At 42.9% G+C, this 19221-nt stretch overlaps 1 long non-coding RNA gene across 1 annotated transcript in view; it reads left to right on the plus strand.

Annotated features, from left to right (window-relative positions):
* Positions 1 to 3824: 3824 nt before the first annotated feature.
* The window catches only part of LOC120230682, a 28269-nt gene continuing 12872 nt past the window's right edge, over positions 3825 to 19221 (plus strand). Inside the window, exon 1 of the long non-coding RNA XR_005528114.1 lies at positions 3825 to 4134. This is a non-coding gene — a long non-coding RNA (uncharacterized LOC120230682). The remainder of the gene's footprint in view (positions 4135 to 19221) is intronic.

The raw sequence follows: 19221 nt of genomic DNA on the forward strand, positions 1-19221 counted from the left end.
CTCTTTGTTTTTTTTTGTTTTTCTTTTTTTAAGATTTTATTTTTTTAATGTTTTATTTATTTCTAGGAGAGAGGGAGAGAGAGAGGGACAGCGTGAGCAGGGGAGGGTCAGAGAGAGAGAGAGTCACAAACTGAAACAGGCTCCAGGCTCTGAGCTGGCAGTCAGCACAGAGCCCGACGCGGGGCTCAAACCCACGAACCGCGAGATCATGACTTAAGCGAAAGTCGGACGCTTAACCGACTAAGCCACCGAGGCGCCCCATGCCTATTTGTACAGTATTCCGTAGACACAAATGCTCCTCTTGTCTTGCAGGCTTGGTTGGTCACACTTGAACAATTCTGGGTGTGTCAGAGATTTCAAGTCCGTGCCCCTATCTATGAGCAGCCTGGAGAAGGTCATCATATTCACGTCCAGTATGGGCCATCACTCCTCACAGCACGCTGCAGCTGAAGATTCATGTGAGAAAGGTGATTTTAGGGGCGCCTGGGTGGCTTGGGTGGTTTAGTGTCTGGCTTTTGGTTTCTACTCAGGTCATGATCTTGCAGTTCCGTGAGTTCACGCCCCATGGCAGGCTCTGTTGCTGGCAGCACAGAGATGCTTGAAATTCTGTGTCTCCCTCTCTCTTTGCCCCTCGGCCACTTGTGTTGTCTCTCTCTCTCTCATAAATAACAAATTTTTGTTAAAAAATGAACAAATTTTTGAAAAACAATGATTTTACCATAATGATCCTTTCTAGTTCCCCCAATCTTTAGGATTTTAAAATTTTGGCCTTATGCTCTCTCCTTACTTTTCAGCTATATGCTATCACATTATTTTTGCTCCAATTCTATTGACTTTTACTCATTTTAGAAAATACTTACTGGTCACTACATCATGCAGGCCATATTGGGGGGCACGCGGTGGTAGCAACAATGTATCCACTTTGGTTTTTTGGGGTTTTTTTTAATGTTTTATTTATTTCTGAGAGAAAGAGAGAGAGACAGCGTGAGCCTGGGAGGGTCAGAGAGAGATGGAGAGACAGAATCTGAAACAGGCTCCAGGCTCTGAGCTGGCTGTCAGCACAGACCCCAACATGGGGCTCAAACCCATGAACCATGAGATCATGACCTGAGCCGAAGTCGGACGCTTACAACTGACTGAGCCACCCAGGTGCCCCAACAATGCATCCACATTGAAGGGCTTCCAAAATTCTTTAGGAAGGTGCGCACAGACACGTAGAGCAATTTAAACACACAGATGCTATACTCATTCACACGCAGTGTACGGTATGTCTTGTGCACTGAGGGAAGCCTGCCCCTCTCCGTGCCATTCTACAGCCGTGAGTTTTGACATGTGGGAACAGAGACCCTACAGCTATGTGGTGAGTTTTCTGGGGCTGTGGTCTCAGGCCCGGCCACAGGGCTGATGGAGGAGACATCCCAAGAGTAGGCTAGGGGTATGGGAATTGCATCAGGTCATGCATCTTTAATATTTCTAATAAGGAAAGTCTAATGTTTCTTTTCTTCCCCCCTCCTATTAGGAATGTGAATCTATATTCTGAAATTCATAGTCTATGCTAGAAGCCATCAAGCAATCTATTTCTTTTCACCTCAGTGGAGTGTTTGATGATAGAGCCCTTCCTGTCTTCTAGGAAGGGAGACAATTATTTTTGTTTGCTAATGACTTGAGATGTAGTTTTAATAGCTCTTCAAGGTTTACTGTAGAAGTGACAGATGACGCTGCATATGTGGAGAAGAGAGGGCAGAGGATGAGCAGGGAACAGAGCTTAGACATGGGCCATGAGAGTGGGCAGTTGTCCCTGAAGGAGGAGACTTTCTGTTGGGGGAGTGAGCAAGAGCCATGCTGGACTTGAGTTGTTACCCGTCTCCTGCCAGCACATCTATCAACTCTCCCAAGAGCCTAGGCCCCTTAATGGTGGGCATAGAGTCTTGTGCATCCTGAGGCACCTGGGGCGGGGGCTGCACCAGTGGGCTGAAGTTCTCCTAGGCTTTGAGATGTGAAAAGACTTTGTCGACCTGCTGGTCCTAGAAGAAATCAGGGAACAGAGAGATGTTTCTCGGCATGGTGGCAAACTGCTGACATTCTGCTAGCTCATTTCCTATTGAGCCACTGGAATGACTGTGTGGTCTTCCACCTCCTGTGGGCCTTCAGCCTGACCTTGGATGGCAGCTTATGGGACTCACATGCAAGGGCAGCAAACAGATAATGCTCAACCATAGAGGACTCCAGAACTCAAGGAAGGGACACTAAGTTGACCATCACCAACAGGTGGTTCCTATTGAATCAAACTAAACTTTTAAGATCCAAGGGGAACTTAATTTTATCTAAAAAGTGGTGAGGCCTCTCAAAGAGATAAACTTATAAAATCCCAAAGGTCTGAAACGGAAAGACATGATTTCTTTAATATCTCTTTAAATTTCTTTATTTTAAGACTTTCATAAGGAAACTAAATGATAAGCACTGGTTGTAGACGGTTTTGTGTGCCCCCAAAGTTCCTATGTTGAAGTTCAGCTCTCAATGTGACTATATTTGGAGGCAGGGCCTTTATGGAGGTGATTGTATTTAAGTGACTCTGTCATAAAAGGACAGAGTCCTAATTCTAATGGACTGATGTCTTTGTAAGAAGAGAAATAGGCCCCAGAGAGCTCTTTCTAGACACACACAGAAAAGGGACCATCCAAGGACACAGTGAGAAGGTGTCATCTGCAAGCTGAGGAGAGAGATCTCACCAGAAACCAACTCTGCTGGCACTTTCATCTTGGACTTCTAACCTCCAGAACTGTGAGAAAATAAGTATCTGTTGCGTAAGTCACTCAGTCTGGTATTTTGTTATGGAGACCACACCACCAGCCCCGAGAATTGTCTAACACTGGTTTTGAAGATCCAAAGGAAGAAATAATCTTACCACGCTGAGCAATAATACAAGGGAAATGGAGTGAGGAAATAAAAATGTGAGATACCAGGAGGGTGTCTAACCTAATACAGGAAATCTAACATTTACATAATAGGAGATGTGAAGCAATGTGGAGGGAAAGTAATAATAATTAGGGAAATAATAGAAGAAAACTTCTCTGAGTTGACTTGATCTTCAGATTTTAAACACTTACTGAATGAAAAGCAAAATTAGTAAAAATTTATATCAAAACCAGTATAAACAACAACAAAAAAATAGCCCTACCTGCCTAAATGTATCCATCCTAAGGACAACAGATCTTTCACACTTCCTTAAAAAATAAAAAAGAGAATCAGATTAGGAGTGGACTCCTCACTTGTAGCCCTGGGAATCATAGCTATATTTCTACGTCTGAAAGGAACCCCACTGAGAGAAAAGGACACTAATATAAAAGCTACACACATTCAAGATAGCATTACTATGTCAGGGCAAAAGAAAAACATTTTGAAACACTCAAAGTCTCAGAGAGTACACTACCCAGGTGTCCTGTCTAAGAAGAATTCATGACAGGAGAATGCAAACCAGATGAAAATCACATGAGATCCAAGATCTGCAAACGACTAGAAATAGCAGTGGGCTTCTCACTTCTAATGCAGCGAGTAAAATCTAAATGGATGGCTTGCAGTTAAAGTTGACCACACATTTACATTTCTCTTTCCTGTGACCCCATTTGAAAGGTTGTAAATGAATTTTACAAAGGAAAACTCCCACAAGGTCCAAAAGACAGTAGAAGAAACAGCGGCAGATCAGAGGTTTCAGTAGATGTTTGGCAATGAAAAAGGGGGTGGAGCATGTGAGAGCCAATTGACCCTGCAGAACAGGACTCAAAGGCACCAGAGACAGCAATGGGCGGGGCGGCGCTGGGCGCTGGAACCGGGCAGACTGGTTAAAACCATCTGCACCTCAGCTGTACTCTCTTCCATCCCAGTGTCAGGAGGACGCCCGGGGAGCTTGACTTGCAAAATCTTATAATGCAGAAGACAGCAGAGACAGTGGGGAGTGGGACGTAATGCCTGAAGCTTAATTAGAGGAACTAAGTGAAAGTTTGCAGCCTGCACACAAGGACCTCCCCCACAGCCTTCCTCAGGAGGCTGGGGTTCAAGCATGGACTCCCCAAGAGGGACTGGAGCAGTAACCTCTGGGGAGGATAAATATCCCCAGACGGAGAAGTTAATGTGAAGGTAAGTGGGATAGAATGTATTGCTGTTGGGTCTCATTACTTATGCTGCTATCCTATGGCTATTATTGATTTGTTCAGTGTACCAGTAGAGTATGCAGACTTGAACACATACCAAATTTAGAAGATACTATTTGACCCTGGGTCAAGGGAAGATGAAGGGAGGATGACATCCTAAAAATGACTTCATGGAGATAGCTCAAGATCACTCAAATGTCATTTGAGATATATATAAGAAATGTGTGGCCTGGAGAATTAAGCAGAAAGGACTATAAGAATATTGCTTCCCTGTGTTTTACAACCCATAATATAAATGTCTCCACTAAGTTGAACCAATATTCACATATCTGCAATGCTATAAAAATGCTGTTTTCATATGGTTCAACCTACTAAAGAGGGGCTCAATGTGACAGATTGGGTGGGTAAAGGAATCATTCTAGTTTCTGAAGCTCCAGGTATCAAGTCCTGGAAAAATCTCTAACAGGAAATAACCCTGGTTACCTAGGAGCAGAGCTGAACTTTTAGTGGTTAGACATCTTTAAGCCACAATAAGATTTAGAATTGAGGATGGAAAGACTTCAGAGAGTAAAAATCTTTGTATTGATATTTTTGGTTAAGAAGGAATATTTTGTATTTGTAATGTTAGAATTTGGTTAAGAAGGAATATGTTATGTATTTTTAATGTTAGAATTTGGCTAATTACAAATGAAAACCTTGAACTCGAATTTAAAATGTGTATTAAAGGATGCCTACTCTTACCACTTTTATTCAACTCAGTACTGGAAGTCCTAGCCACAGCAAACAGATAACAAAAAGGAGTAAAAGTCATCCAATATGGAAGGAAAAAGTAAAGCTTTCACTATTTGCAGATGACATGATATTGTATATACAAAAACCTTAAAGATTCTACTAAAAAACTACTAGAACTGATAAATGAATTCAGTGAAGGTGCAGATACAAACCAATATACAGAAATCCATTGCATTTCTATACACTAAAGATGAAGCAGCAGAAAGTGAAATTAGAAAAACAATCCCATTTACAATGATACCAAAACCAGTAAAATATCTAGTGATAAACTTAACAAGGAGGTGACAAATTGAACTCTAAAAACTATAAAACACTGATGAAAGAAATTGAAGATGACACAAACAAATGTAAAGACATCCTCTGCTCATGGATTGGAAAAACAAATATTGTTAAAATGTCCATATGACCCAAAGCAATCTAAAGATCTGATGCAACCTCTATCAAAGTAACCACCAGCATTTTTCACAGAGCTAGAAGAAACAATCCTAAAATTTGTATGAGACCACAAAAGACCTCGAATAGCTAAAGCAATCTTGAAAAAGAAAAACAAAGCTGGAGGTATTACAATTCCAGACTTTAAGTCACATTACAAAGCTATAGTGATCAAAACAGTATGGTGCTGGCATTAAAAATAGACACACAGATCAATGGAACTGAATAGAATGTCCAGAAATAAGCCCACAATTGTATGGCTAATTAATCTTTGATGAAGGAGGCAAGAATATGTCATGGGAAAAAGACAGTCTCTTCAACAAATGGTGTTGGCAAAACTGGACATGCAAAAGAATAAAACTGGACCACTTTCTTTCACCATACACAAAAATAAACTCAAAATGGGTTAAGAACCAAACCTGAAACAGTAAAAATTATGGAAGAAGACACAGGCAGTTATGTCTCTGACATTGGCCGTAGCAACATTTTTCTAGGTATTTTCCCTAAGGCAAGGGAAACAGAAGCAAATATAAACCACTGAGACTATATCAAAATAAAAAGCTTCTGTGCAGCAAAGGACACTATCAACAAAACTAAAAGACAACCTACTGAATAGAAGAAAATATTTGCAAATGATACATCTGATAAAGGGTTAGTATCCAAACCATATAAAGAACTTATACAACTCAACACCCAAAGACCACAAATAAGCCAATTAAAAAATGAGCAGAAGACACGTACAGGTATTTCTCCAAAAAAGACATCCAGATGGCAAACAGGCACATGAAAAGATGTTCAGCATGACTCATCATCAGGGAGATGCAAATCAAAGCCACAATGAGATATCACCTCACACCTGTCAGAATGACTCAAGTCAAAAACACAAGTGTTACAGAGGATGTGGAGAAAAAGAACTCTCATTCACTGTAGGTGGAAATGCAAACTGGTGCAGACACTAAGAAGGATTGTATAATGTTTCCCCCCCAAATTAAAAATGGACCTACCATATGATCCAGTAGTTTCACTACTCACTATTTACCCAAAGAATATGAAACACCAGTTCAAAAGGATATATGCACCCTGATGTTTTTGCAGCATTATTTATAATAGTCAAACTCTGGAAGCAACCCAAATGTCTATCAAAAGACGAATGGATAAAGAAGATGTGAGATATATATCTATATACAGATATATATTCAACTATATATAAAAAAAGAATGAAATCTTGCCATTTGCAACAGCATGGATCAATCTAGAGAGCATGATGTTAGGTGAAGTAAGTCAGTCAGAGAAAGACAAATGCCATATAAATTACTTATATGTGGAATTTAAGAAACCAAACAAAGGGGGAAAAAAGAGAGAAACCAAAAAAACAAATTTTTAACTATAGAGAACAAACTGATGGCTATCAGAGGGGATGTGGGTGGGGGGATGGGTGATATAGGTGATGGGGATTGGAAAGCACACTTATCTTGATGAGCACTGCATAATGTATAGAATTGCCGAGTGACTATATTGTACACCTGAAACTAATAGAACACAGTATGTTATCTACCCTGGAATTAAAATGAAAAGGAAGATAAAGAAAAAAAGAAAGATTGGGAGAGAGAGAGGGAAGGAGGGAGGGAGGGGAAAGAAATGTGTGTTAAATATTTGTTTTAGATATGTGATTTTAAGGGAATTTAAACATATAAGATAACTTTAGATTCAACATAATTATAAATTTAATACTTTAAACATAAAAGTTATTTATGTGCTCAGGAAAGCATTGTTTGTTAATTCAGGAAAATAAAGAATTTAAAAAGAAAATTGAATGTATTAATTTCTATATGCATTTAAAAATATTTGAAGGTATCTAATGAACGATGCTCATAAACAGGACCAAACATCATTCAAAAACTTCTTAGAGGTGATTTTAAGACCCATAACACTTAGAAATAGGATAATAACATATGTAAATACAAGTCAAAAGTTTAAGAAGAATGAGTTTTCAAAAATTGATTCTTCTTAACAAAAATGAAAACAAATCTCTAAATGGTGTTTTCTGTGAATAAGAGCCATTCCTGAGGATACTAGAAAACAGACAGCAACCTGCTAATGTTTTTCAGCCTTTGTCAGAATTGTCAGGTCTCCAACTGATCTACAGGGAAACTCCACTGACAACCCTGCACGTGGACAGTCAGACGTCCAGTGTCTCACTTCTAAATATAAACAGTCAACGAACAATCACTGGATGTTGTCAGTTGCTACCACCCAATCTCCCTTCTTTGATAAGTGTAAGCCCTGGTTCTGTCTGGGCTGCAATGTGCCCACACTCGCTCCTCAGACTTCCTGCGGGCAGCGTCGGTCACGTGGCTCGCACTTAGTAAATGAGATATAACAGCACATTTCCCTGCATGGAAAGCTCTTTACTAAACTACATCCAGATTTTGCCTTTTTGTCTTTCCTCTGTTCTACCTCTCTCTGGAATGTGGATGTGATACCTGGGGATGATGCAGCCATCTTTCAGCCTAGCAGGGTGGAGCAGGCACTTAGAAGGAGCCTGGATGCTTGATCATTTTGTGGAGAAGTTGCAAGCCTGTAGGCTGTCTTGCATGAGAGAATAACCCCTATTTAATTAAATCACTATAGATGGTTTTCTGTTGCTTTCAGCCAAGCCCAATTCTAACAGACTCAACTTCATACGTGAAGAAAGATATCAAATGAAATCAACAAATAAACGGGAATCTGGAAATCAAACATAGTACCAGGAACAGAAGACAGCCCCAAATAATTATCTTACCCCCAGAAAGGCCCATTTATTTAACCAGTATCTATGGAGTGCCTTTTATAACTGCCTGTTATAAAAACTTGATATGAGATAAAATAAAATGTTGCAGCTCTGAACCAAGCATAGAACATTGTGAAAAGAGATAATAAGAAAAATAGAATAAAAGATAAGAGACTTAAAGGTACCTGGGTGGCTCAGTTGGTTGAGTGTCTGACTCTTGATTTCGGCTCAGGTCATGATCTCATGGTCATGAGACTGAGCCCTGCATCCAGCTCTGCAGTGAGGATGCAGCCTGCTCAGGATTCTTTCTGTCCCTCTGACCCTCTACGACCACTCTCATGCTTGCTCACTCTCTCTCTTTAAAAAAAAAATGAAAGTAAAAAAAGATAAGAGACCTAAAAGATCAATTTAAGACATTTAGCATCAAAATGATGAGTTCCAGGGGTGTCTGTGTGCCTCAGTCGGTTAAGCATCTGACTCTTGATTTCCACTCAGGTCATGATATCACAGTTTATGAGTACAAGCCGAGTATCTGCCTCTGTGCTGAGTCAGTGCAGACCCTGCTTGGAATTCTCTCTCCCTCTCTCTCTGCCCCTGTCTCACTTACGCTCTCTCTATCTCAAAATAAATAAATGGAAAACTTAAAAAAAAAAATTTTTAGATGATAAGTTCCAGAGAGAAAATGATTGAAGGTAAAATGCCAAAAGAATACTTTATGCCAAACATGAAAAGACATGAGTTTCCTTACTGAAAGAGTGCAGCAAAAGTGAAAAATAGCCTACCCAACGCAAAGCCATGAAACTTCAGAGCTCCCAAACTCTTCCAGAGGGAAATAAAATGAGAGAGATTACAAGTCAGACTGGTATGGGTCTTCTAAAGAGCAATGCTGGATGCTAGACCAAGGAGAATCACCTTCACAATTTTGAGACAGAATAATACACAGTGTAGGATTCTATTGCCAACCCAAGTCTCATTCAGGTATGAAGGAGAAAACAAAGACATGGGCTGAAAAACACCCTTTCCTAGGCAACCGTTGATGGATGAGCTCCAGCAAATTAAGAGAGTAAACCAAAGAAGAAGAAGGCGTAGGGTCTAAGAAAGTTTCTCCAGTAGGGAGGAGCATAAAAGGAAGTCTCTGGCTGAGAACTTTGTAGCAGGTCCAGGCAGCCAGATTAGAGAAGAGCAGGGGCTCCGAAAGAGAGAGCCAAACAAAGAGAATGAAGGGAACTATTTACCCCAAGCTGATCTAATAGGAAGGAGTCCCCCAAAAGAAAACACTGCTTGGCATATGGTAGATCAGATGTTGTGTGTGGGTGAGACACAGGTACATAAAAACTAGGCAACCATTAATTTCAGAAAAATGAAAACAAATTGTACAGGAAAAAATATAATCTTCTACATGTCGCCACAATGGACATTATTTCTATAGCCACAATCCTGTAAACATCGACTGTTATTGAACGAACAAAAAACAATTCTGTAAATGTTTTTGGGAAGATGAGAGCAGGGAAGTGGGTGTTTGGTGGCATTACAACAACATTTTGACTCATTTGAACAGGATATTAATAGATACGTTCTAAAAACTAGTGAATAAGAGACTAAGGATATGAAAATATTTAGAAATATCCAGGTTAGGGACTCCTAGGTGGCTCAGTCAGTTAAATGGCTGATTTTGGCTTAGGGCAACTCACAGTTAGCGAGTTTGAGACCCCGCATGGGGATCTGTGCTGACTGCTCAGAGCCTGGAGCCTGCTTCAGATTCTGTGTCTCCCTCTCTCTCTGCCCTTCCTGCCATTTGTGCTTTCTCTCTCTCTCAAAAATAAACATTAAAGAATCTATAAGGAACTCACCAAACTCCACGCCCGAAAAACAAACAACCCAGTGAAGAAATGGGCAGAAGACATGAACAGACACTTCTCCAAAGAGGACATCCAGATGGCCAACAGACACATGAAACGATGCTCAGCATCCCTCCTCATCAGGGAAATACAAATCAAAACCACACTGAGATACCACCTCACGCCAGTCAGAGTGGCTAAAATGAGCCAATCAGAGAACTCTAGATGCTGGCGAGGATGTGGAGAAACGGGCACCCTCCTGCACTGTTGGTGGGAATGTAAACTGGTACAGCCCCTCTGGAAAACAGTGTGGAGGTTCCTCAGGAAACTAACAATAGAACTCCCTTATGACCCAGCAATAGCACTGCTAGGAATTTACCCAAGGGATACAGAAATGCTGAGGCATAGGAGCACATGTACCCCAATGTTCATAGCAGCACTCTCCACAATAGCTAAAACATGGAAAGAGCCTAAGTGTCCATCAGCAGATGAATGGATCAAGAAGATGTGGTTTATCTATACCATGGAATACTACATGGCAATGAGAAACAATGAAATCTGGCCATGTGTAGCAACATGGATGGACCTTGAGGGTGTTATGCTGAGCGAAATAAGTCAGGCAGAGAAGGACAAATACCATATGTTTGCACGTATAGGAGGATTAGGAGGAACTTGACGGAGGACCAAGGGGGAGAAGAAGGGCGGAAATGGTGGGGGAAAGGGAGAGAGGCAAACCATGAGAGACTCTTGAATGCTGACAAAAACTGAGGACTGATGGATGTGGGGGGGAGGGGGGGATGGGCATGAAGGAGGGCACTTTGGGGATGAGCACTGAGTGTTATGTAGAAACTAATTTGACAATAAACTATTAAAAAAAATAAAATAAAATAAAATAAAATAAAATACCATTGACTACAAAAAAAAATTAAAAAAAATAAATAAATAAACATTAAAAATTAAGAAAAAAGAAGAAACCTGCAGGTTAATATCAGAGGTGAACAGCTCAAGGAGGCAAAAAGAAATTGCTTCTAAAGGAGCGGGCTTGAGGAAGGGTTGGGGGTGGGTGGGGTAACTCTTCTAAGCCATTCTGTATGACGTGATCGGGTGGTGATTTGCAGGTACTATGCTTACACTGAAATCCTGTATGCCTCAGATTGTCCTGGCCTCACCTGCCTGTTACTCAAATCTCAGCTGCAGTGCCGGATCCCACCCCACGAGATTTGGCCAGCTCCCTGCAGGTGCAGCCTGATAGTATCTGGCCTCAGGCCCAGGCATGTGCTTCTTTTTTTTTTTTTTTTTTTTTTAATTTTTAATGTTTATTTATCCTTGAGAGAGTGAGAGAGACAGAGAATGAGCAGGGAAGGAGCAGAGTGAGAGAGGGACACAGAATCCGAAACAGGCTCCAGGCTCTAAGCTGTCAGCACAGAGCCCGACACGGGGCTCGAACCCACGAACCGTGAGATCATGACCTGAGCCGAGGTCGGAAGCTCAACCGACTGAGCCACCCAGGCGCCCCCCATGCATGTGCTTCTAACTTCTTGCCCTTGGGCTTCTCTCAAAGACCCAGGCAGGAGCCACCTCCCTTCTGATGTATGTTCAACCTGCACATGGAGTAGAGTTAACACCCCGTGAGTCACATCTTTGACCACCTGGTTTGGGTGGGGGAGGAATCCTGAGCTGACAGAGGCATCCTTCCCTCTCTCTTCCCATGGATGGACAGTGCTAAGACGTATTCATGCAGCTGTCCAGGCTGTCCCCCTGATAGAGCAACCAGTCACCTGCAGTCATGACCAAGCAGTAGTGCGTCTTTGAACTGGTTTTGCCTCCTCTGTTTCACCACTTGTCACTTGCCCCATTCCCTGGATCAAAACCCCAGTGTGTCTGGCTTGGTCTTAGGCGTTGCTTTCTGGCAAACTCAAGTTAGAACAAAACTGATGTGGGGGCGCCTGGCAGGGGTGGGGGTCAGTCGGTTAAGCAGCCAACTTCAGCTCAGGTCAGGATCTCATGGTTCATGGGTTCGAGCCCCACATCGTGCTCTGTGCTGACAGCTCAGAGCCTGGAGCCTGCTTCGGATTCTGCGTCTCCCAGTCTCTCTGTCCCTCCCCTGCTCACTCTCTGTCTCTCTAAAATAAATAAACATCAAAACATTTTTAAAAAGAACAAAATTGATTTAAAACTTTTTAAAAGTTTTTTTTAATGTTTATTTATTTTTGAGAGAGAGACAGAGTGTGAGTGGGGGAGAGACAAAGAAAGAGGGAGACACAGAATCACAGAACATTTTTCTATGTTTTCTATTCATTATAATTGTTGGTCCCGATTTATCTATTTTTTTCCTACTATGTGGCCTGACCGAGTTTTGGGGGTTTCTTCCTATACTAACTCCCTTGTCACCATCCACTTACAGCTGTTACCACGCTTCTCCATTATGACAGTGGGTAAATATTAGTGTATTTAATCTTCTATCTTCCATTGCTATATGAAATTAAGTAAGTTTATGTCCCCATAAACATTTTGCCAGCTCAGCCCCCTTCACTTTCACGGTGAAGGAAACTTTATTTTTTTTACTTGCTATTTCCTTCCTCCTTCAACTTTGAATTTTGCTGAGACTGCCCATAATTATAAATGCCACACCATCAGCTTTCCCCTTCAGATATTTACCTTTGGTTTCAAAAATCCTACATTTGTACTTTGCAATTCCTTGTTCTATTATCATTTTCCATTTAGCTATATTTTTAAAATTTGATTATTTGATTCATGTTCATTTACTTTGGCCTTTATTTAAAAGTTATTTAAATGCCACCTGGGTGGCTCAGTCAGTTAAGCATCCAACTTCAGCTCAGGTCATGACCTCGCGGTTAGTGAGTCTGAGCCCCGCATCCGGCTCTGTGCTGACAGCTTGGAGCCTGGAGGCTGCTTCAGATTCTGTGTCTCCCTCTCCCTCTAACCGTCCCCCGCTCATGCTGTCTTTCTATCTCTCAGAAATAAATAATAAACATTAAAAATAAATAAATTCTTTAAATTAAAAAAATTAAAAATACACAGAACAAAACTGCCCAGAAATATAAGGGGGGCTTGACAAAATCACCCAGGGGGTACATTTATTACATCTCTTCCCTTATTGAGTATATACCAAGGAATATTTAAATATCACAACTAATAAGTTCATCTAATAGCTCTATATGAATTTTTTCTACCCTGGAAAGCGTATTTAAAAATCAATATTTGGGTGCCTGGGAGGCTCAGTTGTTAAGTATCTTGGCTTCGGCTCAGGTCATGATCTCAAGGTTTGTGAGTTGGAGCCCTGCTTCTGGTGAGCCCCACTTCTCTCTCTCTCTCTCTCTCTCTCTCTCTTTCTGCCCCTCACTCACTTGCACTTTCTGTCTATATATAAACAAACAAACAAATAAATAAATATCAACATGTACTTGACCTCCAAGAAAACAGATTCTTTCCAATAAGAGACTTCATAGATCTCATTTTGGAAACACACCCCTCATACACTGTGGCCATTTTTGTCCCTCCTCTTCCCACACTTGGGGGGGTGCATCCATCAAGCCTCAGTGTGGTACTGAGCAGAGGCAGAGGTGGGGGCAGGGAAGTGGTGAAGAGGGAACCAGTGTCATTGAGAGCCTGCCTCTTGCTGACCTGCCCATATGCCCTCAGCTTTTCTTGTATTTTCTCATTCAGTTCTCAGCACAGTCCTACAGAGGAATCACCAACCATGATGGGGGTGATGGACGGTTTTTCTCACTACTCCCCATTGGACTATCAGATCCCTATCAACGCCAGCAACCACAGTCTCTGCCCTTCGCTGGAAGTCAACCTCAGACCCAAGGCCCTTTTCCCAGCTCCGGGAAAAGTGTCTTTCACCTCCGTGGCAAAATGGGGACTGTCACACTGACCCACTTCCCAGCAGGGCTGTGAGATGTAAGGACTAATTACAAAGGCTAATAAAATATTTACAGAGCCTACAGCACACTTTGGATGTGCAAGGGCTTACTTAATAAAAACAATGACAGTGCTGGAGAAACACTGCACAGAGCCCAGCACCACTCTGGAGAAGAGTAAACAACTTGCCAGGGTAATTTCAAGCTCTATTAGATGCTCGCAGCAAATACCACTGTTATCCGAGAGGAGAGAAAATCTGCCACGCAGGAAATCTTGACTGAAGGCCACAGCCCAGCCATGCAGAGCAATGTGGTTTGATTAAAATGAGCAGTGACCTTTTGTGCATGTGCTGGTATCTCTGGGCTTTTTCAGAATTTGGGAAGGTGGAAGTGAGTTAGCTGTGTACAACTTGGGCCCAAGCTCCAGGGCCTGGCCTGCTTTGTAAAGAAACCTCTGTCTAAGAATCCGAAACAGAGGCTGCTGCTCTGGGCTGGCCAGGCCCCAGAAAGGAAGGATGGCTTGTGAAAAGCATAGGGGTATTTTGCTTCTTTGTAGAGGACAGGAGAAAGAACAAATGGCATGGCCCATTTATGTAACAAAAAGAAAGCCAGTGCATCAGAAGGGTGTAGATAGTAAGCCAGAGCCCACGCCAGGGAGTCGGTGCAGGTTATTAGAGGTAAGAGAAACGCTGAAAGGGCATCTGAGGGATACCGGGGAGGCTGTTCCCGCCTTGGGCTGGGGGAACTAAGGTGGTGGTGTTGCCAGAGCCCAGATGTGAGCTGGATCCACGAGTAAGACGCAACCACCGGCAGAGACATGACCTGTGGAGGAAAAGGCTCTGGAGGTCACCATCAGGTGCTCAGCACAGAGCAGGGCAGCGACAGGTAGGGCCGAGCAAAGTCGGCTTAGCCAGATAGGAGGCTAGGCTCCCACTGAAGAATAATGGGAAGTATTTGCTGGTTTTTTATAACGTTTATTTTTGAGAGACAGAAATAGAGTACAATGGGGGCGGGGCAGAGAGAGAGGGAGAGAGAGGGAGTCACAGAATCCGAATCAGGCTCCAAGCTCTGAGCTGTCAGCACAGAGCCTGACAGGGGACTTGAACTCACAAACTGTGAGATCATGACCTGAGCCAAAGTTGGTGCTTAACAGACTGAACCACCCAGGTGCCTCCAATGTTTGCCAGTTTTTAACCCAGGAGTGACTTCCCCCATTGCAGACTGAAAGCAGAGCTCTGGCCTCCTCGCTGCCAGTCTAGCTCACAAGTTATCACCTGGTGAGCTTGGTGTGGGCAGCACTCAGTCCCCATGAGAACAAGTCTGTGGGTCAAGGGATAGGATTCTGATCACTTAACACAAGTTGTAAATTCCCAAGGCCGGTGGCCTCTGGGAGCAGGTGAGCTTTTTTTAATGCTTCGAAGACCTGATGCCAAGGGCAACCTCTTTCTAACCGTTTAACCAAATCCTCATATCACATAGGTGTGGAATTCCTGCTACAGAAAGTCACCTTCACTTTCACCGCAAATGACTGAGCTGACACAAGGGTCAGTGAACAGGGTAATGTGTGAACAACATCACAGGAGGTGAATCGGCCGGATGACCCCAGGAAGCAATCTAGAATGTTCCAGACAAACCCTCCGTCCGTTTTTCCTCAGTAAGAATGTTGTTGAAAATTGTAAACTTGTCTTAGGAGTCAAGTAAGGAGAGTTAAGTTCATGGGGTGTTAATTTAATGGCTCACTTGGGCTTTGACTAATTTTGTTCTGTGACAGTGTGATAATTTTAGAAACTTCAGACTGGGAAGGGAAGAGTAATTCATTCCCATTCACTGTGTGTCAACAGGGCTGGACTGCTGGAAACAAGCTTTCCTTCAGGCGGGCAGGTAGATGGGGGTCAAAATCTCACACAGGGTCAGGGAGACAGGACACAGAAGGTTGTCTGACTTGTTGGAGGCAGAACTGGGCCCCAGAATTCAGAACTCCGGCCAGGGTTTGTGCTGGGGACGTGTGGGGCGAGGGGGGAGGACCTATTTGGTTAATAGTGCCCTCCTCCTCCCCCCATATTTTGTTCTCAAGCTCTTTTTCTTTCCACATAGCTTGGTAAGAATATTTGTTCCCGCCCCCCATGGACACAACACTGGTTTCGTTGCCGGAGCCCCAAGTGTTTTCAGATCTGATTCTTAACCCCAACACAACTCAATCCTGTTATCTGAGGGTTAAATAAGGAATGCATTTCCCAGTGTCTAGCACAGTGCCTGGCACACAAGAGCTCAACAATGCACCCTTCTTTTGTCATGATGTTGTTCATTAGCCAGTGGGCTGGATAGTCAGTCTCCCTTTGCCCTTTCCAGTGGGCTGACCCTGATGGACTATAGCAAGGACACCTGTCACCCCTGCTTTCTGTTTGGTGGGGCTGTGGGAGGCACGTATGTGGGTGCTGACGCCCTCCTACAAAGGCCAAGGCTCTTGTGCAGATCATCACTCTGCCCTTTGCCACAAGACCCCACAGTTACTAGCCACAAGCACTTCACCTACTCCATTGGCTCCCCACCCTCTCCACACCCTCAGAAATAACCTTCTTGTACTTGGTATGCCCTCCTTTTTTTTCCTGGACTTTTTCATCCAGTAATTGATTAAACTATATTTCATAGTTTAAAAAAAAAAAACAGTTTGAAAACTCTCCGGGCCTATGTGGCCTCTTTGCCTGGTCATGGCACACCTTTGTCTTTGCTATTTCAACTTTTGAAACTCCTCATCAGGCAGGTTGTGGGAGAGGAAGTTGGGGGAATTTATACCAAGGACGGTGATCAGACGTTTGACTTATATGGCCTATGGTACAGATTTTCTGGGACATGGTCAATCAAGAAAATTCTACCCCTCTGTAGCTGCAAGTATGCTCATATACCAGTGCCGAGTTCACAAGTCCCATCCACCTCTCTCCTGTGGCCACAGAGTCTTAAGAGACATGACAGACCCAGACCATATGATTTCTGGGAAACAGAGCATCAAATTCCAGCACCCAGAGACATGTTGGGTACACCGTGGGCACTCAATACCTGTTCATTGACAAATAAATGAATTCTGGCTTATATCCACATTCCCCTATGGGTGGCATATGGGGCCATCAGAAACCATCAACTCCTTGAGTGTAAAATGTGCCCTGTGTGTGTCCAGCCATTATCTGGAAAATGCAATCTTTAGACCTTTGGTAGATACCAACAAGAGTGTCCAATCGGGTCTCTGGTTTTAAGTTGTCTTCTTTGAGGGAATATATCATGCATTCTTAAGGTTGGCATACCATTGCAAACCTCAGTTCCAGCTTCTACACTGACTAAACGTCAAAAGGATGAGAGAGCTCACATCTCTGCAGCTACCTCTATAGCTCTTCGCTGAAGAACCTGAACCAGAAATTGCACCCATGATGACCCATCCTGAAATAAGAGACTTCTTCTTGGAGGATGTGCTTTGTAATGCTAATCGAATATGAGGGAGTTACTTAGGAAACAAGATTTGCTTCAGGTGAAAGATCTTTGGTTAAACTGGCCAGGTGAGGATGAACTAGCATCTTTCTGGAGCCAACACTCTAGGCAGGAAACTGCTCTGTTGGCATGGCTTTGTCCCCTAAGCTAACAGAATTGCTGGTGGAGAAAGAAGGTCCTGAGCCCTTGAGCCAAAAGTAGATGCAATCCACCCCTGCTCTGGGACAATTTTCAGACAAACACAGACAGCCATTACAAATTATCCTCATGATCACAATTCCTGCAGATAAATAAAACTTTACCATTGAGTATCTGAAACTCTTGCTTGGGATCCCCACCCCCACCCAATGGAAGCAGCCATTGATATGGGTACTTAGGGACGGATCTACTGAATTATACCAGAACAAACTGGTAAACCAGGGACCTTCAGAAAGCTGATCTTACCCTCAGCCACTCTTCTCTGCTTGCTAGAGTTGGCACCAGGACCTTCCAGTCTGGTAAGCAGCCTTCACTCCGAACAGCTTGATCCATCAAGGGTCCTTTTGTGACAGAGGTTGGTTGTGATGTTCTAGGCCTTCTTTTCGGAAAGAAAATTGTATTAGTTAGGATTCTCCAGAGAAACAGAGCCAACAGGATATATTTATGTGGGGTGGAAAGGAGGGATAGAGGAGAGATTTATTTTAGGGAATTGTCTCATGCAATTATGGGGGCCTAGCAAGTCCAAAAGTTTGTAGGACAGGCTGGCAATCTGGAAATTCAGGCAAGAGTTAATGTTGCAGTCTTAAATCCAAAGACTGGAAACAGGCATCCTTTCTATATTATGTAGTCTTAAAGGGAATGCCTTCTTTCTCGGGACACCTCAGTCTTTACTCATAAAGCCTTCAACTAACCAAATAAGACCTACCCACATTATGGAGGGTAATCTGCTTTACTCAAAGTATGCTGATTTAAATGTTAATCTTTACTCAAAATCAAACGACTGTTCATGTTAATCACATCTAAAAATTACCTTCACAGCAGCATCTAGACTGGTGTTTGACCAAACAACTGGGCCCCACAGCCTAGCCAAGCAGATACATAATATGAACCATATTATCTAACAAACATCTCCCCAAGTTGGTGTGCATTCCAACAGACATGTCCCCTTTCTGGAAAACAGCCGTCCTGAAGAGAGGTGGCTGAACGAGATACACATGAGAGAATAAGAGGATGAATGTGTACATTCTGGCATGATCTGGGTCTCAGTGCCCCCATTTTACTTTCTTTTAATCAAAGTCAGAACTCACTGGAGCCAGGGGTGCCTGGGTGGTTCAGTCAGTTAAGCATCCGACTTCGGCTCAGGTCATGATCTCACGGTTCATGGGATTGAGCCCCGCGTGGGGCTTTATGCTGACAGCTCAGAGCCTGGAGCCTGCTTCTGATTCTGTGTCTCCCTCTCTCTCTGACCATCCCCTGCTCACGCTGTCTCTCTCTTTCTCTTTCTCAGAAATAAATAAAAACATTAAAAAAAAAAAAAAAAGACCTCACTGGAACCATTAAGTGGAGGAGTCTCTTGCATGCTTCAATTGCCAATACCCCTTGAGAGTCCCCTCTCATTTTGTTCTCGCTCCTCCCCCTCCTCTCCCTCCTCCCAGGGAGGAACAGCCCACCAACCCAGCTGTGTCCCCTAACAGGTGAGGTCACTTTGGGTTAAAAGGTAAAGAACGTAGGTATCCTCTTTTCTCTCCCATCCATGATGACGAGTAGGGACTCTTTTCCATGCGTGTAGACCTCATAATACTAAATAAACCACGTATTTTCTTTCCTGGGTTTTCTTTAACTTTTCTACTTAGAGCTGACATATGCAAAATCATTTAGGTTGGCCATCTGTATTTATC

The sequence above is a fragment of the Hyaena hyaena genome, unplaced genomic scaffold (assembly GCF_003009895.1).
Source record: "Hyaena hyaena isolate Hyena2069 unplaced genomic scaffold, ASM300989v1 scaffold_45, whole genome shotgun sequence".
Lineage (NCBI taxonomy): Eukaryota > Metazoa > Chordata > Mammalia > Carnivora > Hyaenidae > Hyaena > Hyaena hyaena.